At 38.2% G+C, this 18870-nt stretch overlaps 1 protein-coding gene across 11 annotated transcripts in view; it reads right to left on the bottom strand.

The window, feature by feature from the left end:
- NCOA1 (nuclear receptor coactivator 1) overlaps positions 1-18870 on the bottom strand; it is a 216191-nt gene that overhangs the window by 120712 nt on the left and 76609 nt on the right. For 2 of the 11 annotated variants that reach the window (XM_088841224.1, XM_088841223.1), the window contains exons 3-4: positions 7505-7559; positions 1166-1248 (exon numbers count right to left, since the gene is read on the bottom strand). The exons of 7 other annotated variants lie outside the window; for them this stretch is intronic. The gene's annotated coding sequence lies outside the window, so the exon portion shown is untranslated. The remainder of the gene's footprint in view (positions 1-1165; positions 1249-7504; positions 7560-18870) is intronic. 2 more of the 11 variants (XM_055399631.2, XM_055399628.2) reach the window with 1 other exon arrangement.

Raw genomic sequence — 18870 nt, 5'->3', positions numbered from 1 at the left:
AATTTATACACTCTATGACCTAGCAATTCTATCCCTAGGTGGAAATGCCTGTACTTGTATATACCACTAGACACCGTAAAAAACTCATTGAAGTATTGTTCATAATAGCAAAACAAAAATAAGGATAAAGCAATTCATCACATATTCATAACTAGCTATGAAAATAAATGTGCTACAGAGCAATGCAAATGAATCTTAAAAGTAGATCTTAAGAAGAACACATACAATATACTGCTTTTATCCTGTTCAAAAATAAATCAATCAATAGAGTATGTGTGTGTGTGTTAAGTCGCTTCAGTCATGTCCAACATTTTGCAACCTTATGGACTATAGCCCACCAGGTTCCTCTGTCCATAGCATTCTCCAGGCAAGAACACTGGAGCGGGTTACTATGCCCTCCCCTTCAGAGTATCTTCCCAACCCAAGGATCGAACCTGCCTCTCTTATATCTCCTGCATTGGCAGATGGGTTCTTTACCACTAGGGCAACCTAGGAAGCCCCAATAGAGTATATTACTTAAGTATAGATATATATATATAATGTATTTTAAATTAAAAAATAACAGTCACAAAATTCAGTATAGTGTTTACATGTAGAAGGTGACAAAATGAGGGACTGCTGAGAAAGGTTTATTTACACTGGGAGTTTCCACTGTATTGGTAAAATTCTATTTCTTAGGCTGATATTTATACTACTGCTTGGTCCACATTAACATACTAAACAATATTTTATGTCTACTTTCTAATGGAAGGCAATAAATTTTTATTAAATGGATTAAGGAGATTATAGAACAGTATTTTATGGAGAATAACTTCAATGTTTTCAAATATTCTAATAACCCTATTTCTTTCCTTATTTATCAATCAAAATACATTGTCTTGATTACCTAGAGAACTATTCAAGAAACTACTGGTTATCACATAAATGTAATGAAGAATTTAATTTAAAAACTTTTAGCAGTTAACCATCCAATTACTTCCCCAATCATATGACCATTCAGTAAATTCTAACTGACAGCCACGTGGAAGTCTCAATGCTCTTCCTGAATTGTGACCACAGAGGTTATTTTTTGAAACTACAGAAGTAGTAACAATGAACAATTAAGTGGGGAAGACATAATAGCTCTAAGCAAGATTAGAGTACATGCAAAGGAAGAAATACTTGCATTCTGCCCTCCTGAGTAAAGGTGGGAGAAAGGAAGAGTTGTTTTCCACAGAATGATCTCCAGAGGAGTCCCAATGACTGAAACTGTAAGGGCAAGAAGTGGGATTAGGATATTAAGGAGCTATTAAATCCTTTTCTCCCAGCATTGTTTAAAGTGTAGCTTCATTGTCTGATTATAAATCAACAGTATTATTTTTTAAAATATTGATGCTACAGAATTATGCAAAGTTTTCCATGTATATTGTACATTTTAAATATTCTATCTCTGACTAACTTTGTGACAAACCTTAACAATATCAGATACCATTTTTGTACTGCAAGATGATAACTTATACTGAAACCTTGAAAACACCGACTACCTATAAAGAAAAATCATCTGACTGGATGAAAACTCAGATACCCAATATTAACTGAGGTAATGGAAAACAGTTTTATTTCAGTAATTCAAATTCTATGCATATCATAAAAACTGCTATAAATGCAATCCAAAGAAGAGATTTACCATGGGAGTAATAACAGTAAGAGGCAATGCGGTTTGGAGAAGAGAAATTAGATGGGGCTTGAAAAGCAGGCATAAGAAGAATTATCATCATTTAAAGAAGCTCCTATCTGGAAAGAAAGCAAGAGAAGATAGGCTCAAGTACAATGACAACAGTAGGAATATTTGGCTCTGGACCAAGAAATATCCCAATTAATGCCACTTGGGACTAGGGGCAAATCAAACTAATGAAAACAAAGGCACGTATAGTGTAATGTCAAAATAAAGAATGACCAAAAGGAAATAACAGATAATCTTAATGCTACCTCAAGAAGTGACCAGTATTTTCATGAATTTTTGACACTGACAGATTAAAGTAGAGAATGGGAATTAAGAGGGGAAAAAAGGTAAATTATACAACTGATGATCTACAGTTGCAGGTCATATAAAAATGATTATATATAATAAGCAAATAAAAGCTGTGTGTAAGTTACAAGATATCCAAATTAACAAAGTCTTATTTAAAATATGTAGTACCTTTTAGTCATCACTAAACCTCCAATTTGTGGGGCTTTCCATTTGCCCTATTATCCCCACTATGTAAAACATTTCAAATCCTATATATAAGAGCTTAGATCTGATACCTGCCATAAACTCTTCCCAGACAAGTCTTAAACACCCTCTCACTTTGAACTTCTACCAGTTTTCATTGTCTTTGTTACAGTACATACTAACTATACATGTGATGGTTAGAGATGATTAACCAGTAATTTCATGTCTGATATCGTCAAATATTAAACTTCAGACTATAAAGTTTATAATAAAAGTATGCTGGTTTCACCAAGTAGAACAAAATTCCTTAATAAGAAAGTACTATATTTTATGCCTCACAGTAAAATATTAGAATATTATAGTACAGTATACAGTAACTTTTATCCTATTGAATACCCCTTGAGACTTATCTATATATCATTCATCATATTCTACCTGTCCACTTTCTATATTTCCACATCACTGTCAAAATTAACATTATTCTCATGGCACCGGACTGCCAATTTAGACAAAATTAGTGTATCTCTCTTAAATGTGTCTCCAACATTAAATCACAAAGTTCTGTCAATTCTCTTATCAGTCACGAAGAGATCTGGGGATTCTCTATTTACAAATCTTTGCCAAGGTTCTTACATTAATGTACATGGGTTTATAAACCACTTTAGTCCATTATACACACAGAACAGTACCTTAAGAAATGTTTTTTATTTACTTACTTTCCTCCTAATTATTCCTCACAAATTTTTGTAATTGCCCAGCTAAAAAATATAAAATGTATATTCAAGGCCCCCCTTCGGTTTTTCCCTGTCTTTTCTTCTCTCAGCTTCTCATAAGGCTTTAATATTCCAATTACTGGGATTATCCCCCAACTCCATATATATGCATAGCCATACACTTTCTTCAAAATTTGATCAAAATTTCTATTCTTTAAGAATACTTGCCTTCAACCCTATTCTGATCATTGTTTCTTGCAAATTTTCTATTATGTATTATGTTATACTTGTTCATATGCTTTGTTTTCCCATATTGCACTGACATAAAAATTCTATTATACAAATATATTCCTAGCCACAGCCATGGATGTTTCTTTTTAATTTTAACTTGGTATTTCTTACACTAATTTCAATTTTTATAGCTAATTTATGAAAATACTAATGAATCTTTTTCTCCAACTGAAATTAATTACTTACGTGGTACCTATATGGTTAATTTTATGTGTCAAATTGGCTAAGTCATAGTGTCCAGATATACAGTCAAACACAAGTCTAGATGTCGCTGTGAAGGGTTTGTTTGTTTGGGTTTTTTTCCATGACATTAACATTTAAATCAGGAGACTTTGAATAAAGCAAATGACCCTCTGTAATGTGGGTAGTCCCTCAATCAATTTATTCATTTAAAAACATATACTGTCTGCTGCGTGCTATCATACATTCTGAAGATTCAAAGTTGGTCTAGATCCCTCTCCTCAAGGACTTTGGAGATGGGGCAGTTTAGTTGAGGAAACAAATAATTAAAATAATGTAATAAATATTATACGGTTATGAGCTCAAGATACTATTCATGGAAGCACAGGGAAGGGACTCATATATTAACTGAAGTTCCTGCATCAATTGAATCTTAAATGCCTATTAATGAAAATATCATTCATCATAGAGTCACCTTTGGAAACCAGTTATATACCTTAAAAATACAGAAATAAAGTAAAAACATTTTAAAAGAACAGAATGTGAAAACAAGCACAATATAAATACTACATTGTTACTATTCCTTTGGAGTGATTACTTTATAAGAACTGGCTAAGGAATCTTAGAAGAGTAAGATTTAGAATGTTGAAGAATCTTTTTCCAGTTTAAAAAGCCAAACTGATTAACTCGAATTGGAAAGACACACAAATCTTGCAGTTGATAAATCTCAAGCACACTATGTAAAATAAACATTGTAAAATGGGATTAGTCTTTTGATCTTTGAAATACATATGAAATCATAAAATCCTTATTTTGAAAGCACCTTAAGTACACATGAAGAGTGACTGAAATTTAAGTTCATTTAAGGATACTTTCACGCATTGGAGAAGGAAATGGCAACCCACTCCAGTGTTCTTGCCTGGACAATCCCAGGGACAGGGGAGCCTGGTGGGCTGCCGTCTATGGGGTCGCATAGAGTCGGACACGACTGAAGTGACTTAGCAGCTGCAGCAGCAAGGATACTTCCAATTAATTTGCCACACATTTGCCATACACTTTTTTCCACACTTAAAACTACACTACCATATATTACCAAGTAATAAAAAAATTCAGGATCTATGTTCACAATGTAAAATATGACCACTAAATTTAAACTAAATTTAAGTTAAAAAATTATCTTAAGAATAATAGTTAAATCTTTATCAGACAGTGTAACATGGTAAACGAAACAAAATCTTTTTTCTCCCCCTGCATTGGTCTTATATTTAAACAAGCAGATCTCCTTAATTACCAGTAGTCTGAGAATTTATAATACTTCACAACTCTATTAGATTGGTGTACTAATGACCATTATATAAAATGGCTGTCAATATTATTGTACAATATTTTTTTCTTTGGGTTAGTAATTAGAAAGGAAAGCATCTTCCAACATTAATTAAACTGGTGATATTATTAAATGAACACAATCTCATATTTTATCACAAGCATTCTTTATCAACTAGTTAAACCTATAGTCCGATAGTGGGCACATAATAAACATGAATGAATGAACAAAATGTTAAAATGAATGAACAAAATGTTCACAGGCCTGAGATTTCTTAGTCTGAAGTCTCACGACCTTACTCCCATATTTTCATACGAACACGACTTTTTCATGAAGACTCAGAGATTTTCCTTTGGGACTTTAGGGGCCCTCCATATATAGATCCTCTACGAAACTACATGAAGAGTATCATGCTAATGTTTCATGAAACAACTGGAGCAAATTATGAGAGATCTCTATTGCACCTATAAATAAGCTTTGTATTCAAATATCTTGCTGCCAAGTTGAAAGTTCAACAACCTTCGTGTATAGGCTGGAAGGTTAAAAAAGTCCTAAGAAATCTGTCAGGATGCCATAAGAGCCCTAGAGGAACCCAAGTTAATTAAACAAAGATTTAACTACAATATCCTTGAGTAAGTCACTTAACTTCTAGGAGCTTCCATTTCCTCACCTATGAAAAATTGAAGTTGGTCATGCCAAGATTCTACAGAAAGCAAAGCAAATTTACCTTCACTATTCCTTTGGAAGGCAAGAAGCTTCTAGAAGCCTTATTAAAAAATGCTTTTTGATTTGGGTGATAGACAGCTTTCAGACTTCAATAAAAAGCCAGACACTTTACCTCAAAATAATTTTCACAAGGACAAAACTTTGTATATAGTATCAGAAAGTTTAATGACCTGCTGAAGTGGTCCAAGGAAAACATGTTATAAATTTCTGTTCTGTAAATTTATACAGAATTCAATAAACTGGGGACATGTTAATAAGTTTGGAGGGAAAAAAAGCACTTTGTACCTAAATCTTTTGGCTTTTTAACAAATGAAATTTACTTTAAATTTCAAGTAATAGCAAAGAGGAATCAATTACTTCTATGACTATCAAAGAGAAACCTGGTTTTGAAGAACTGAAAACTACTAGCTTAGATAATTAAGCTATGCTGGTAAATCAAGAGTTCCAAATTAACTGACACCCAAACCCATTATGATTATATCTCAATCTCAGTTCTAATGAACCAACTATAATAAAAATATTTACTTAGGAATTCCAAATTTAAACAAATAGGTGTTCCTTTTGATTTTTTATTTGGACAATCCATTTGGAGATAGGTCTTCAATAAAGATATAAATAAAATACAAAATATTTAATGGCTAAAATGGCTTAAATTTCTGAAAGATTAAATAGCAATCATGTATTTTGAGTTTAATGGTTTCATCACATCATAATTTATAATTAAGATAGGTTAAGTCTATTAAGCTGCAACTTAAATTTGCTCATTATTTTACATTGCTAAGAAAAAAAAATTAACTTTTCCAATGTAAAAAGAAAGAAAGTAGAGGGGCCTGACTTAACACACAGAGGGAAAAAAAAACAATTATACAATTCTGTAGCGATTAATTAAATACATGCATCTAATATTGGTGTTGCTGCTGCTGCTGCTGCTAAGTCACTTCAGTCGTGTCCGACTCTGTGCGACCCAATAGACAGCAGCCCACCAGGCTCCCCCGTCCCTGGGACTGTCCAGGCAAGAATGCTGGAGTGGCTTGCCATTTCCTTCTCCAATGCATGAAAGTGAAAAGTGAAAAGCGAAAGTGAAGTCACTCAGTTGTGTCTGACTCTTAGCGACCCCATGGACTGCAGCCTACCAGTCTCCTCTGCCCATGGGATTTTCCAGGCAAGAGTTCTGGAGTGGGTTGCCATTGTCTTCTCTGAATATTGGTGTTAAGGTTTTACAAATCATCTTCAGAATAAGCCAAAAGGATACTAATATCTGCTCTTACAGTAGAGGTTCCAATGTAGATTTTTGTGTGTGTGTGCATGCTGCTGTTAGGATTTCTCCTGTCTAAAATGGGTCCCTGGGGAACTAGCAAGAAGAAATTCTATTATTATTTTCTGATGCAATAAAGGGAGAGGCCTTTCCAGTACTGAATTTAAGGAAAATACGTAATGACTCTGCCCCAGTTGTTATGGCAATATCCCTATCAGGAATATAAAAGTATACAGGAATATTAAAAAAAAAAAGTATCAGGAATATAAAAGGCTACAATTTCTGGCATATTCCTTTTTGTATTTTTAGTTAAACAATATTTAATTTTCTTAAGGAAGATTTTTTCATTAGATCATGAAGTCATAAATTAAACTGTTTTATTATAAATTACAGTTTGTACAATTCACAAAAGAAAAACATTTAAACACAATTACATACTCCACTTATAGCAACAGGGATTCTTGATTCTACAATGTTTTACTTACAAATTACTGAGGAATTACTGTGTTTACTTGAATAACTTGCATATTTCCCAGCAAATATCTGGAACTTAATTTACAGTCATCCTTACAAGCCTAATTTATCTTCTAGTTTATCAAAGATTGGTACACTTACTAAAAATGATAACCAGTAGCAGAGTTAAATTAGAATCTAGATTTAGCACTTCTCTCCTCTTTGGTTGTTTCTTTAGATTTCTAAGAAGATTTCTTAGAGCTGCAGATATATGGGTGAGGGTAGACTTCATATGTAAATGCCTCTATGCAAGACAGCAGGAAATTAGTCAAAAAATCAGAGCTTTATTCCCAGGATTTCCAACTAACCTGCTTTTGTGACATCAGGTACAGGATAAGTTCTTAGGAACTCGGTTTCTGGAGTCTGTAAAATAAGGATATTGGAGCAGATGATCTCCAAGTTCATTTCCAATTAAAACCATTAAGTTTACATTTATGGAAGTGTAGGAAACAGAATTGGAGTTAAGTCCATTTGAGGCTACAGACAAGGCTATGTACGTAGGAACAGAAGATGGCAAAGAAATGTCGAAAACAAAATACAAAGATCACATGTAAAGTTTCCTCTCACAAGCTAGGTTTGGGCTTACGACTGAAAATGGCCAGAAAGCCCACCACTTTTATCCAAATCCCCAGCATCGTCCCTTCAAGATGCCACTATTCTATGTCCACAGGAGTGCAGCCTATGAGTGTGTTTCCTCCCAATATAACCCTTCCTGTACCTGGTCCAAGAAGAACTGATCCAGCTCATCTAGATCAGGGGTTAGCAGATTTTTCTGTAAAAGGCCAGACAGCAAATACATCAGGTTTTACAGGCTATCCAGTCTCTATACAGGATAGCAAGTACTCAATTCTGCCTTCAACAGCAGAAGCAATCATAGACTACACAAAAATGAATGGGCATGGTGGCTATGTTCTAATAAAACTTTACTGAAAACAGACTGTAGACAGGATCTGGCCCACAGACTGTAGTCTGCCAACTCCTGGTCTAGATCGCACCAAGAAACACAATGGTATAAACATCAGCTATTCTAAATTTTTCAGAGTCCTTTCACAGCCTAGAGTAAGAGATAGCATAATACAGTAGAAAGTACTAATGCAGGTACTTCATGGGTGTGTGTGTGTTCATGTGTGTGCATGCTCATGCACACTCAGTTGTGTTCGACTCTTTACAATCCCATGGACTGTAGCCCTCCAGGCTCCTCTGCCCATGAGATTGCCAGGTAAGAATATTGGAATTGGTTGCCATTTCCTCAGTTCAGTTCCTACTCCAAGGGATCTTCCCAATTCAGTGACTGAACTCATGTCTCATGGGTATCCTGCATTGGCCCATGGATTCTTTACTACTGTGCCACCTGGGAAGCTTCAGATGTACATACTAGATGCTTAATAAATATAAATTTCCTTTCTCTTCTCAATACCACCATCCCTCAAAATTTACTTCTAGAAATCACTTATTCTGGGCCTCTCACAAGAGGTGGTCCTTGGTCCTAACAAATATGCTCCTGGTACCACTATACCACTGGAGAAGGGATAGGCTACCCACTTTAATATTCTTGAGCTTTCCTTGTGGGTCAGCTGGTAAAGAATCCGCCTGCAATGTAGGAGACCTGGGGTTTGATCTCTGGGTTGGGAAGATCCCTGGAGAAGGGAAAGGCTACCCATTCCAGTATTCTGGTCCGGAGAATTCCATGGACTGTATAGTCCATGGGGTGGCAAAGAGTCGGACACAACTGAACGACTTTCACTTCACCATTGTACCAAGATTTTAGTGCTCCTTCACTCCTCCCCTTACCTACCCCATTAATCCAAAGCTGCAACTTCATAACCTTATCCATCTGGGTCTCAAATGTCAGTATTACTTCACTCACTACTGGCCCTGGGGAGGTGTAAAGAAATAGAGAAGAGAAGAGGGTAGAGAGGGAGGAGATTCAGGTGGAGGGCAGGTGAGTGGTAGCATTACCTCCCTTTCCTGACTCTAAAAAGGAGCCAGGTGCTAGCCTACTGTTAATTTAAATGAAAACATGGTCTACTCTGGTGGGAATAAAGAACATTTCACTTTATGTGAAGTGCTCCCCACTGAAAGAACTCAGTTCCAACAGAAGGAAAAAAACCACAGTCAGCTTTTTTCTTCTGCTTTTATCTAGATCACTCTACCTCCAGCTGTGAAACTGACTAATGTTTTCAAAGCTCCAAGGAGCTTACTAGTAACCATGGTTACTGCTTCAAAACAGTACAAAAAAAAGTAGGAGGGGATAGCAATTTGAGGAGAAAAACAGTTTTCCTGATTTTCATCAAATGAAGCTAGGTAAAGTAACAAGAGATAGATAGACTGATTGCTGGACAACGGCCTCAAGACTGTAATTGAGGTGCTTAATCGCTTAGCCCCACAGATCGAGTACCTCAATGGATCAGTTTATCTTATCCAAGAGTGGTCCCCAAAAAGCTAATTTAGTCCTTTACAATGAACAGTATCTTATAAACTCAACTAATATCCTTTCCAGGAAGTCAGTGAATTTGCTTTCCAGCAGAGCAGTTTACTTGGGAAAAACAAATTAAAAGCATAAGGTTCCTTAGAAGTATTTGATTTGAGACTAAGAAGGTACGTACAGCTTTAATATAAAGCTGCCCAACTTATTCTTCTTAACCTTCGTTAGTCAAAAGGTTTTCATCAAACGTTTCTCTTTTCAAACTTCTTAGCAAACTTCTCAAGTTAATTAATTCATACATATGCAGTGTCTATCAAGTTTCAGGCATTGAATAAGACAACTGGATACATCACAGTAAAGATGCCTTTATGAAACTTAACATCTAACAGAGAAAAGAGACATTAAATACACAATTGCAAATTCTGTTAATGTGCTATGAAGGAAAAATTAAAACCTAAATGGTATATCACTGGGATATCAAGAAAAATATTCCAAATAGTAATAAGGTGGGAGCCACCTTCACTGAGCCTTCACCAAGTGCCAGGCAGTGTGCATTTTTAAGTTAATATGCTTTGTCTCACACATGTCTCAGAATGATCTATAAGAAAGGTAGAATTATTCTTGGTTGCAGAGGAGGAATCTGATGCCTGGGAGATCAGATCACTTGTCTACATATACCTAACTACTGATTCCTTTTTCTTACCCATAATCACACATCTTTCCTACCACATATCCAAATATCAGTATTAATTATTAAATTTTACTCAAGAGTTCTCAATTCTTGTTCCATCTCTACAAATAACTGACCCTGGGCTTAAATCAAGTCATTTCACCTTTTGGTCATTTCCCAAAATGAGACAGAATTAGATGATATTACAGTTTTCCTAGCTTCTGAACTCTACAGTTTTATGATTACATAAATTTATTCCATATCAGCATTTATACCTATCATATTTTATGGATCATACAGTATAATTCAGGCAAGTATCTAAATATGAACAATTCATTAGTTAATCATTCCACAAATAATCACTAGTCACCTCTGTTCAGGTACTCTTCTAGGTGTTAGAAATACAGTAATAGGCAAAACAGTTAAAAATCTCTGCCATGGTGGCACTTACAATTTAGTGAGAGGAGAGAGATGATAAATAAAACAAGTAAATAATGTAGTCTGTTAGAATACAGTAAGTACTATGGAGAAAAATAAATCAGGGAAGGAGTACAGGAAGTGCATTCCCCCAAGCCTCTTAGGAGCAGGAGTTTGTTAGGCACTTTCGGAGAAGGCAATGGCACCCCACTCCATTGTTCTTGCCTGGATAATCCCAGGGACGGGGGAGCCTGGTGGGCTGCCGTGTATGGGGTCGCACAGCATCGGACACGACTGAAGTGACTTAGCAGCAGCAGCAAGGCAAATAAAGATAAGCACTACCTAAGTCCCTGCCCTTGACCTGATCCACCCGAGTAAATACAAATATGAGGAATTTTAGAAAAAACAAATAAACAAAGTACCATGGGAACACACAGGAAAGAGCCACAAAGCAGAAGCAACCAAGTTGCAAACTGGATTTTGCTTTCTTACACACACACACACAAACAGAAAAAAAAATCATGTAAAAAAGAATATTAGCTCTATATTTTAAAGTCATGTTTCAAAATTTTACAAACCTTACTGATGACTGTTTCTTAAAGACAGGAAAAAATATAGACAGATTATTTTCCTGTTTGGGAAAATTATTATTAAGATACAAACTGATCCAAAAATTACAGGCTTAATATAAATCAAATAAAAACTAAAGTATGTTTTAGAAATATAGTCATATAAGAATCTATACCACAATAAAAGGGTATAAGAGTAAATGTATAAGGAAAAACAAGGAAATTTTGAAAAAGAAGAGTAATGAGGGTAAGTAAGTAAGTTTAGTTGCTCAGTTGTGTCCGACTCTCCACGACCCCATGAATCACAGCACGCCAGGCCTCCCTGGGTAGATATACCTTAATGATTAGGAAAACAGTTATATTTTCTCCTATTTGCATTTCCTTCTTTTCTACTGTTTTACAAGTAGCAACCACTTCCTTGGAGAAGTTTAGATACATAAGAAAAGAATATTTAACATTTGCCTTTTCAGTTAAAGAAAGGATTTTGCAGCAAGATAAGTCTTGAAAGTCTGGTTTTCCCAAAGAAAGACATTTTTTACACTAATGTTTTCTGACCAAGCTTGAAAGACTCAAGAGTGCAGTTTCTTTCACTTTGGAGAGCAGATATCCCTTTTGCTCATGACAGCTAGAACATAATGCCTACTACCCAGGGAAGAAGGAGGATAAAACCGAGAGACTGCAAATTAAAGCCTCAAACTCCCGATTCTGGGGCTTCCCTGGTGGCTCAGTGAAGAATCTACCTGCCAATGGAGGAGACATGGGTTCGATCCCAGGAAGATCCCACATGCTGCAGAGTAACTAAGCCCATGGGCCACAACTTTTGAGCCTGTGCTCTTGAGCCCCAGAGCTGAAACTACTGAGCCCATGTGTCACAGCTACTGAAGCCTCCTGGTCCTCGAGCCTGTGCTCCCCAACAAGAGAACCACTGCAATGAGAAGTCTGTGCACTGCAGCTAGAGTAGCCCCCGACTCAAGGCAACTAGAGAAAGCCTTCACAGAAACGAAGATTCAGCATAGCCAAAAAAAACCCCACAAATCCTGATCCTGGCCAAAGGACTGTGGGATAAAGACATTAAGACTGAGACAGGAGAAGCAAGTGATTACACCAGTACTTCCTTTACCCAATCCAGGTGGAGGCTGCAAAAGCAAAGGAATGTCTGAAAGACTGAGGAAATCCAGGAGTTAGAATGGTTTCTACTCTGCTTCTTGTTGCTGCTGTTGCTGCTGCTGCTGCCGCCTTCCAGAAACATCCTGTGTACCTCCACTGCCCACCCCCACCAAGCCAAAATCTCCCCTCATACACACCCTGGGCTCCCCAGGTGGCGCTAGTGGTAAACAACCTGTCAGCACACGCAGGAAACACAAGAGATGTGAGTTTGATCCCTGGGTAGGGAAGATCCCCTAGAGAAGGAAATGGCAACCCTCTCCAGTATTCTTGCCTGGGAAATTCCACGGTCAGAGGAGACTGAAGACTACAGTCCAAGGTGGCCACGGGGGAGGGGCCAAAGAGTCGAACACAACTGAGTGACCAAGCACATACCCACTGAGCACGAGTTGGAGCGAGCCACACCAGAGCATACGCACGGAAGCCCAACCCGACAGAGGAAGGATGTGGGACCCTGCTCTGCTCTGGGGTCTCCTTTTTCTCCTGTGTGCCATGAAAGGCTCTGGGAAATTCTAAATTAGTGCAGAAAGGTATCTTAAGATGGTGATTTTAAGTCTGCCAGAAGAGGTCCCTGTAACAGGGGCAAAGCGGCTCCACAGCAGAGGCCTGGAAAAGAGACCACCTGGCTAGTGAGTCGATGGGAATCCCAAACCAGACCTCAGGTTATCCATGACACCTGGGCAAATGGCAATAGATCCCAGGAACCAAGAGAACAGATCGAGAGTAACATTAGTTGTAAACTTCAGCTTCAGACATTTGAAGAATACTCTAGGACAGTGCTGGTAGCACCACAGTAGTCACAATTCCAGGAAATAGCCTGACCAGTTACTTTAAAGGAGAGACCAGTAAGAAACCAGAGAAAACAGCACATGGACTTGATGGTTCTGGTATCCTTCCATGACTGTAAGGTCACACAAGCATCCAAAAGCCCAGATTCCATTGTGGGAAAGTGAGAGAAAAGAGATGACACCTGAATGACTAGTATCCAAAGAGATCAATTTAAATTACTAGATATGACTTAATTTACCAGCTTGGAATAACACTGGTACTCTTCCTCCAGTTACCCAATACCAGGGTTCATCAAAAGACAGGACTTTTAGAAAAATAGAAAAGTTGTATTTTTTTCATATACCTGAGTCAGTAGGAATAAGTTATGATCCTGCTACAGATTTTATGATGTTTGTTTTATGTAAGAATTCAAAAGAAACACTTTTTGGCATACTAGAAATCAACATCACTTTAAAAGTAACAGTGGATTTCCAGTTCAAGATGGCAGACTGAGTATCCACTTCTTCTCAAACACCTCATGTCAAGCCACAGAACAACTAAGTGAAAAATCACCAAAGATAACCAATAAAAACTCTGATGATAAACGGTAAATGCTGACCACAGCATTTACTGTGGGTCTAAAGTCTTTGTCAGAGGACTTATAGTATGAACTTTGAGTTGGAGATAATAGCAGGTTAGGGACAATCTCAATAGACTGTGATTGAGGGAAGACAACGCAGAACTAATCAGAACTCTCCCTGTAGATAAATCCCTTCCTTATAGTGGAGGCTACCCTCATAGCTCAGCTGGTAAAGAATCCGCCTACAAAGAATCTGCGGGAGACCCTGGGTCAATTCCTGGGTCAGAAAGATCCCCTGGCGAAGGGATAGGCTACCCACTCCAGTATTCCTGGCTTCCCCTGTCGCTCAGCTGGTATTCTCCTGCAATGTGGGAGACCTGGGTTCAATCCCTGGGTTAGGAAGATCCCCTGGAGAAGGGAAAGGCTACCCACTCTAGTATTCTGGCCTGGAGAATTCCATGGACTGTATAGGCCATGTGGTTGCAAAGAGTTGGACATGACTGAGTGACTTTCACTTTCACTTACAGCAGAAGTTTGTTAGCCTTGTCTTTGCAACTGCAAAAAAAAGAAAAAAGGAACTCTACATCCCATTTACCACAGCAAGTGGGAAACCACTTGCAGAGTCATGTGGTCAGAGATAATATTCAGTGGAGAATACAATTCTCTGAAGAGGAGAACTGACCTTTACAGATAACCTTGGTAACCTTTACAGTTACCAAGATGTTACCAGCATCAGAATTACCTTAACTGTTTGGATGCTCCACCAATACATACTGAATCAGATGTTTTGAGAATAAGGCTAGGAATCTGCATTTAAACTTGGTCCCCAAGTGACCGTTACATATACTGAAGTTGGACAAACACTGGTTTAGACCTTCATTTAAAAATACTATAAATAAGAATAGCCAAGAACTGATGCTTTCAAACTGTGGTGGTGGTGAAGACTCTTGAGAGTACCCTCGACTGCAGGGAGACCTAACCGGTCAATCGCAAAGGAAATCAACCCTGAATAGTCATTGGAAGGACTGATGCTGAAGCTGAAGCTCCAGTACTTTGGCCATCTGATAAGAAGAGCAGACTCACTAGAAAAGACCCTGATGCTGGTAAAGACTGATGGCAGGAGAAGGGGGTGACAGAGGATAAGATGGTTGGATGGCATCATCAACTCAATAGAGATGAGTTTGAGCAAACCCTGGGAGATAGTGACAGACAAGAAAACCTGGTGTGCTGCAGTCCTTGATGTCGCAAAGAGTCAGACACGACTGAGTAACTGAACAACAAGCCAAAAATCATCAGCTACTTAATAAAAACTAAAAGAGGCACTAAGGTGAAAAAGCAAAGCACAAAGACCCATAAAAAAAAAAGGCAACAAAAAGAAATAAAATGTTCTTAACTTTAACTGGTATCTTCAGAGAGATTCAGGACAATATATGCATAAAATAAGAAAACTGTCATAAAATGTAGTAACCAAGGAAAAAGAAAGAATTTTTAGAAAATAAAAACAAAAATTATTTTCAAAATGAAATATCTTGACTTTCAGTGAAGGCCAAGATGGAGTAAAAGCCCATTATATCTCTCCTGCTGATTACAATTAGTAAAAAACTCTGGAGAGAATCCTAAAAGCAGCTACCTGAGAACTCTGAAAAATAAACAATGGCAGGCAAACTGGGGAGGGAAGTCAAAACGTGAAGAACAATCAATCTGGCAGTGAGTTCACGCTATTTTAAAGATCCTTTCTTGTTTACCACTTTGACATGAGGGTGTGTCAGAGTCCCAGAATTACGCAGCAGGTGCACACAGCAACAACTGTAAGAGAAACTCCCTCGTTCTCACTGGAATAAAAAGGGTTTCTGCAAGCTGCAAAGTGTACATGTTTGGGATGGGGAGTTCACAGCTCCTTTTCTTTTTCTCTGCTGACCCGCTCTGAAGCCAGTCCAAGTCATAAAGTTGTACAAGTGAGGAGGGAAACTTAAAAGCCTAAGAGAAAACTGGCTCCAATCTCCTAAGAAACTAGAAAAAGGAGCCTGGGTGGCATGAAGAGTATTGGGGTTGGGGAAGGCAGCCTCACTTCTCCGTTTTCCCCCTTATTCCTTCACCCGAGGAGGGCTCTGGTGGGTGCAACTGTGCAACACTGAGGCGTGGCGGGTGGGGGCAGGGATGGGGACGGGCAACATTATTGAGAGAAAGAAAACTCCGCGATCTAGACAGAAAGCCAGGGAAAGGCTCTTGGGAGCCAGACAGCGTAAGTAAAGTCCCCAAGAGTACAGAGACAGGGAAGATTCCACTAAGGTGCATAAGTATAGATAATAAAGACATACTAGTTTCCCCCCAAATCAAGACAAACATTTTTGAAAGTCTAGTAAGAGAAAACTTAAAAGCTACTTTCAATAATATAACATTAAAAGAGTGTGGTAAACACACAGCAATACAGAATGAGATCAAAGGAACATTATACAAACACATATAGAATATATGGCAATTTTTTATATGATAAAGGTAGACTTCAAACAGTGGGTAACCAAAGAAACATTCAATAAATGCTACCCAAATGAATTACCTAATTGAAGAAAAAAGATTTCTATATTGCATCATTATGCATTATGCAGATGATCAACAGGCACAAGAAAAGATGCTCAATACTACTAATTATTAGAGAAACGCAAATTAAAACTACAGTGAGGTATCACCTCACATCAGTCAGAACGGCCATCATCAAAACGTCTACAAATAACAAATGCTGAAGAGGGTGTGGAGACAAGGGAACCTTCCTACACGGTTGCTGGAAATGTAAACTGCTGTAGCAACTATGGAGAAGTGTATAGAGGTTCATTAAAGAACTAAAAGGGCTTCCCTCATATCTCAGTCGGTAAAGAATCTGCCTGCAATGCAGTAGACTTGGGCTCGATTCCTGGTTCAGGAAGATCCCCTGGAGAAGGAAATGGCAACCCACTCCAGTATTCTTGCCTGGAGAATCCCATGGACAGAGGAGCCTGGTTGGCTATAGCCCCTGGAGTCGGACGAGTCGGACACGACTGACTGACTTTCACTACTACTACTAAAGAACTAAAAATAGAGTTACCATCAGTTCAGTTCAGTCAGTCGTGTCCAACTCTCTGTGACCCCATAGGCTGCAGCACACCAGGCCTCCCTGTTCATCACCAACTCCCAGAGTTTACTCAAACTCTTGTCCATTGAGTTAGTGATGCCATCCAACCATCTCATCCTCTGTTGTCCCCTTCTCCTCCCACCTTCAATCTTTTCCAGCATCAGGGTCGTTTCAAATGAGTCAGTTCTTCACACCAGGTGGCCAAAGTATTGGAGTTTCAGCTTTGGCATCAGTCCTTCCAATGAATGTACAGGACTGATTTCCTTTAGAATGGACTGACTGGATCTCCTTGCTGTCCAAGGTAATCTCAAGAGTCTTCTCTAACACCACAGTTCAAAAGCATCAATTCTTCGGCGCTCAGCTTTCTTTATAGTACAACTCTCACATCCATACATGACCACTAGAAAAACCATAGCTTTAACTAGATGGACCTTTGTTGGCAAAGTAATGTCTCTGCTTTTTAATATGCTGTCTAGGTTGGTCATAACTTTCCTTCCAAGGAGCAAGCATCTTTTAATTTCATGGCTGCAGTCACCATCTGCAGTGATTTTGGAGCTCAAAAAAATGAAGTCTGTCACTGTTTCCACTGTTTTCCCATCTATTTCCCATGAAGTGATGGGACCAGATGTGATGATCTTAGTTTTCTGAATGTTGAGTTGTAAGTCAACTTTTTTACTCTCCTCTTTCACTTTCATCAAGAGGCTCTTTAGTTCTTCTTCGCTTTTTGCCATATGTGTGGTGTCATCTGCATATCTGAGGTTACTGATATTTCTCCTTGCAATCTTGATTTCAGCTTGTGCTTCATCCAGTCCAGCATTTCTCATGATGTACTCTGCATATAAGTTAAGTAAGCAGGGTGACAATATACAACTTTGACATACTACTTTCCCAATATGGGACCAGTCTGTTGTTCCAAGTCCAGTTCTAACTCTTGCTTCTTGACCTGCATACAGATTTCTCAGGAGGCAGGTCAGGTGGTCTGGTATTCCCATCTCTAAGAATTTTCCAGTTTGTTGTGATCCACACAGTCAAAGGCTTTGACATAGTCAATAAAGCAGAAGTAGACGTTTTTCTGGAACTCTCTTGCTTTTTCGACGATCCAACAGATATTGGCAATTTGATCTCTGGTTCCTCTGCCTTTTCTAAATCCAGCTTGAACATCTGGAAGTTCATGGTTCAGGTACTATTGAAGCCTGGCTTGGAGAATTTTGAGCATTACTTTGATAGCATGTGAGATGAGTGCAATTGTGCGGTAGTTTGAACATTCTTTAGCATTGCCTTTCTTTGGGACTGTAATGAAAACTGACCTCTTCCAGTCCGACACTGTAAAGAGCAATATTGCATAGGAACCTGGAATGTTAGGTTCATGAATCAAAGCAAAATGGAAGTGGTCAAACAGGAGATGGCAAGAGTGAACACTGACGTTTTAGGAATCAGCAAACTAAAATGGACTGGAATGGGTGAATTTAACTCAGATGACCATTGTATCTACTACTGTGGGCAAGAATCCGTTAGAAGAAATGGAGTAGCCTTCAGTCAATGAAACAGTCTGAAATGCAGAACTTGGATGCAATCTCAAAAATGACAGAATCATCTCTGTTCGTTTCCAAGGCAAACCATTCAATATCACAGTAATCCAAGTCTATGCCCTGACCAGTAATGCTGAAGAAACTGAAGTTGAACGGTTCTATGAAAACCTACATGACCTTCTAGAACTAACACCCAAAAAAGATGTCCTTTTCATTACAGGGGACTGGACTGCAAAAGCAGGAAGTCAAGCGATACCTGGAGTAACAGGCAAATTTGGCCATGGAGTAAGCAGGGCAAAGGCTAATAGAGTTTTGCCAAGAGAACGCACTGGTCATAGCAAACACCCTCTTCCAACAACACAAGAGAAGACTCTACACATGGACATCACCAGATGATCAACACCAAAATCAGACGGATTATATTCTTTGCAGCCAAAGATGGAGAA

The sequence above is a fragment of the Moschus berezovskii genome, chromosome 11 (genome assembly GCF_049115385.1).
Source record: "Moschus berezovskii isolate FMDL1 chromosome 11, NW_MosBer_1.0, whole genome shotgun sequence".
Taxonomy (NCBI): domain Eukaryota; kingdom Metazoa; phylum Chordata; class Mammalia; order Artiodactyla; family Moschidae; genus Moschus; species Moschus berezovskii.
The sequence above is the reverse complement of the archived record's forward strand: the minus strand, read 5'-3'. Positions and strand labels throughout refer to the sequence as shown.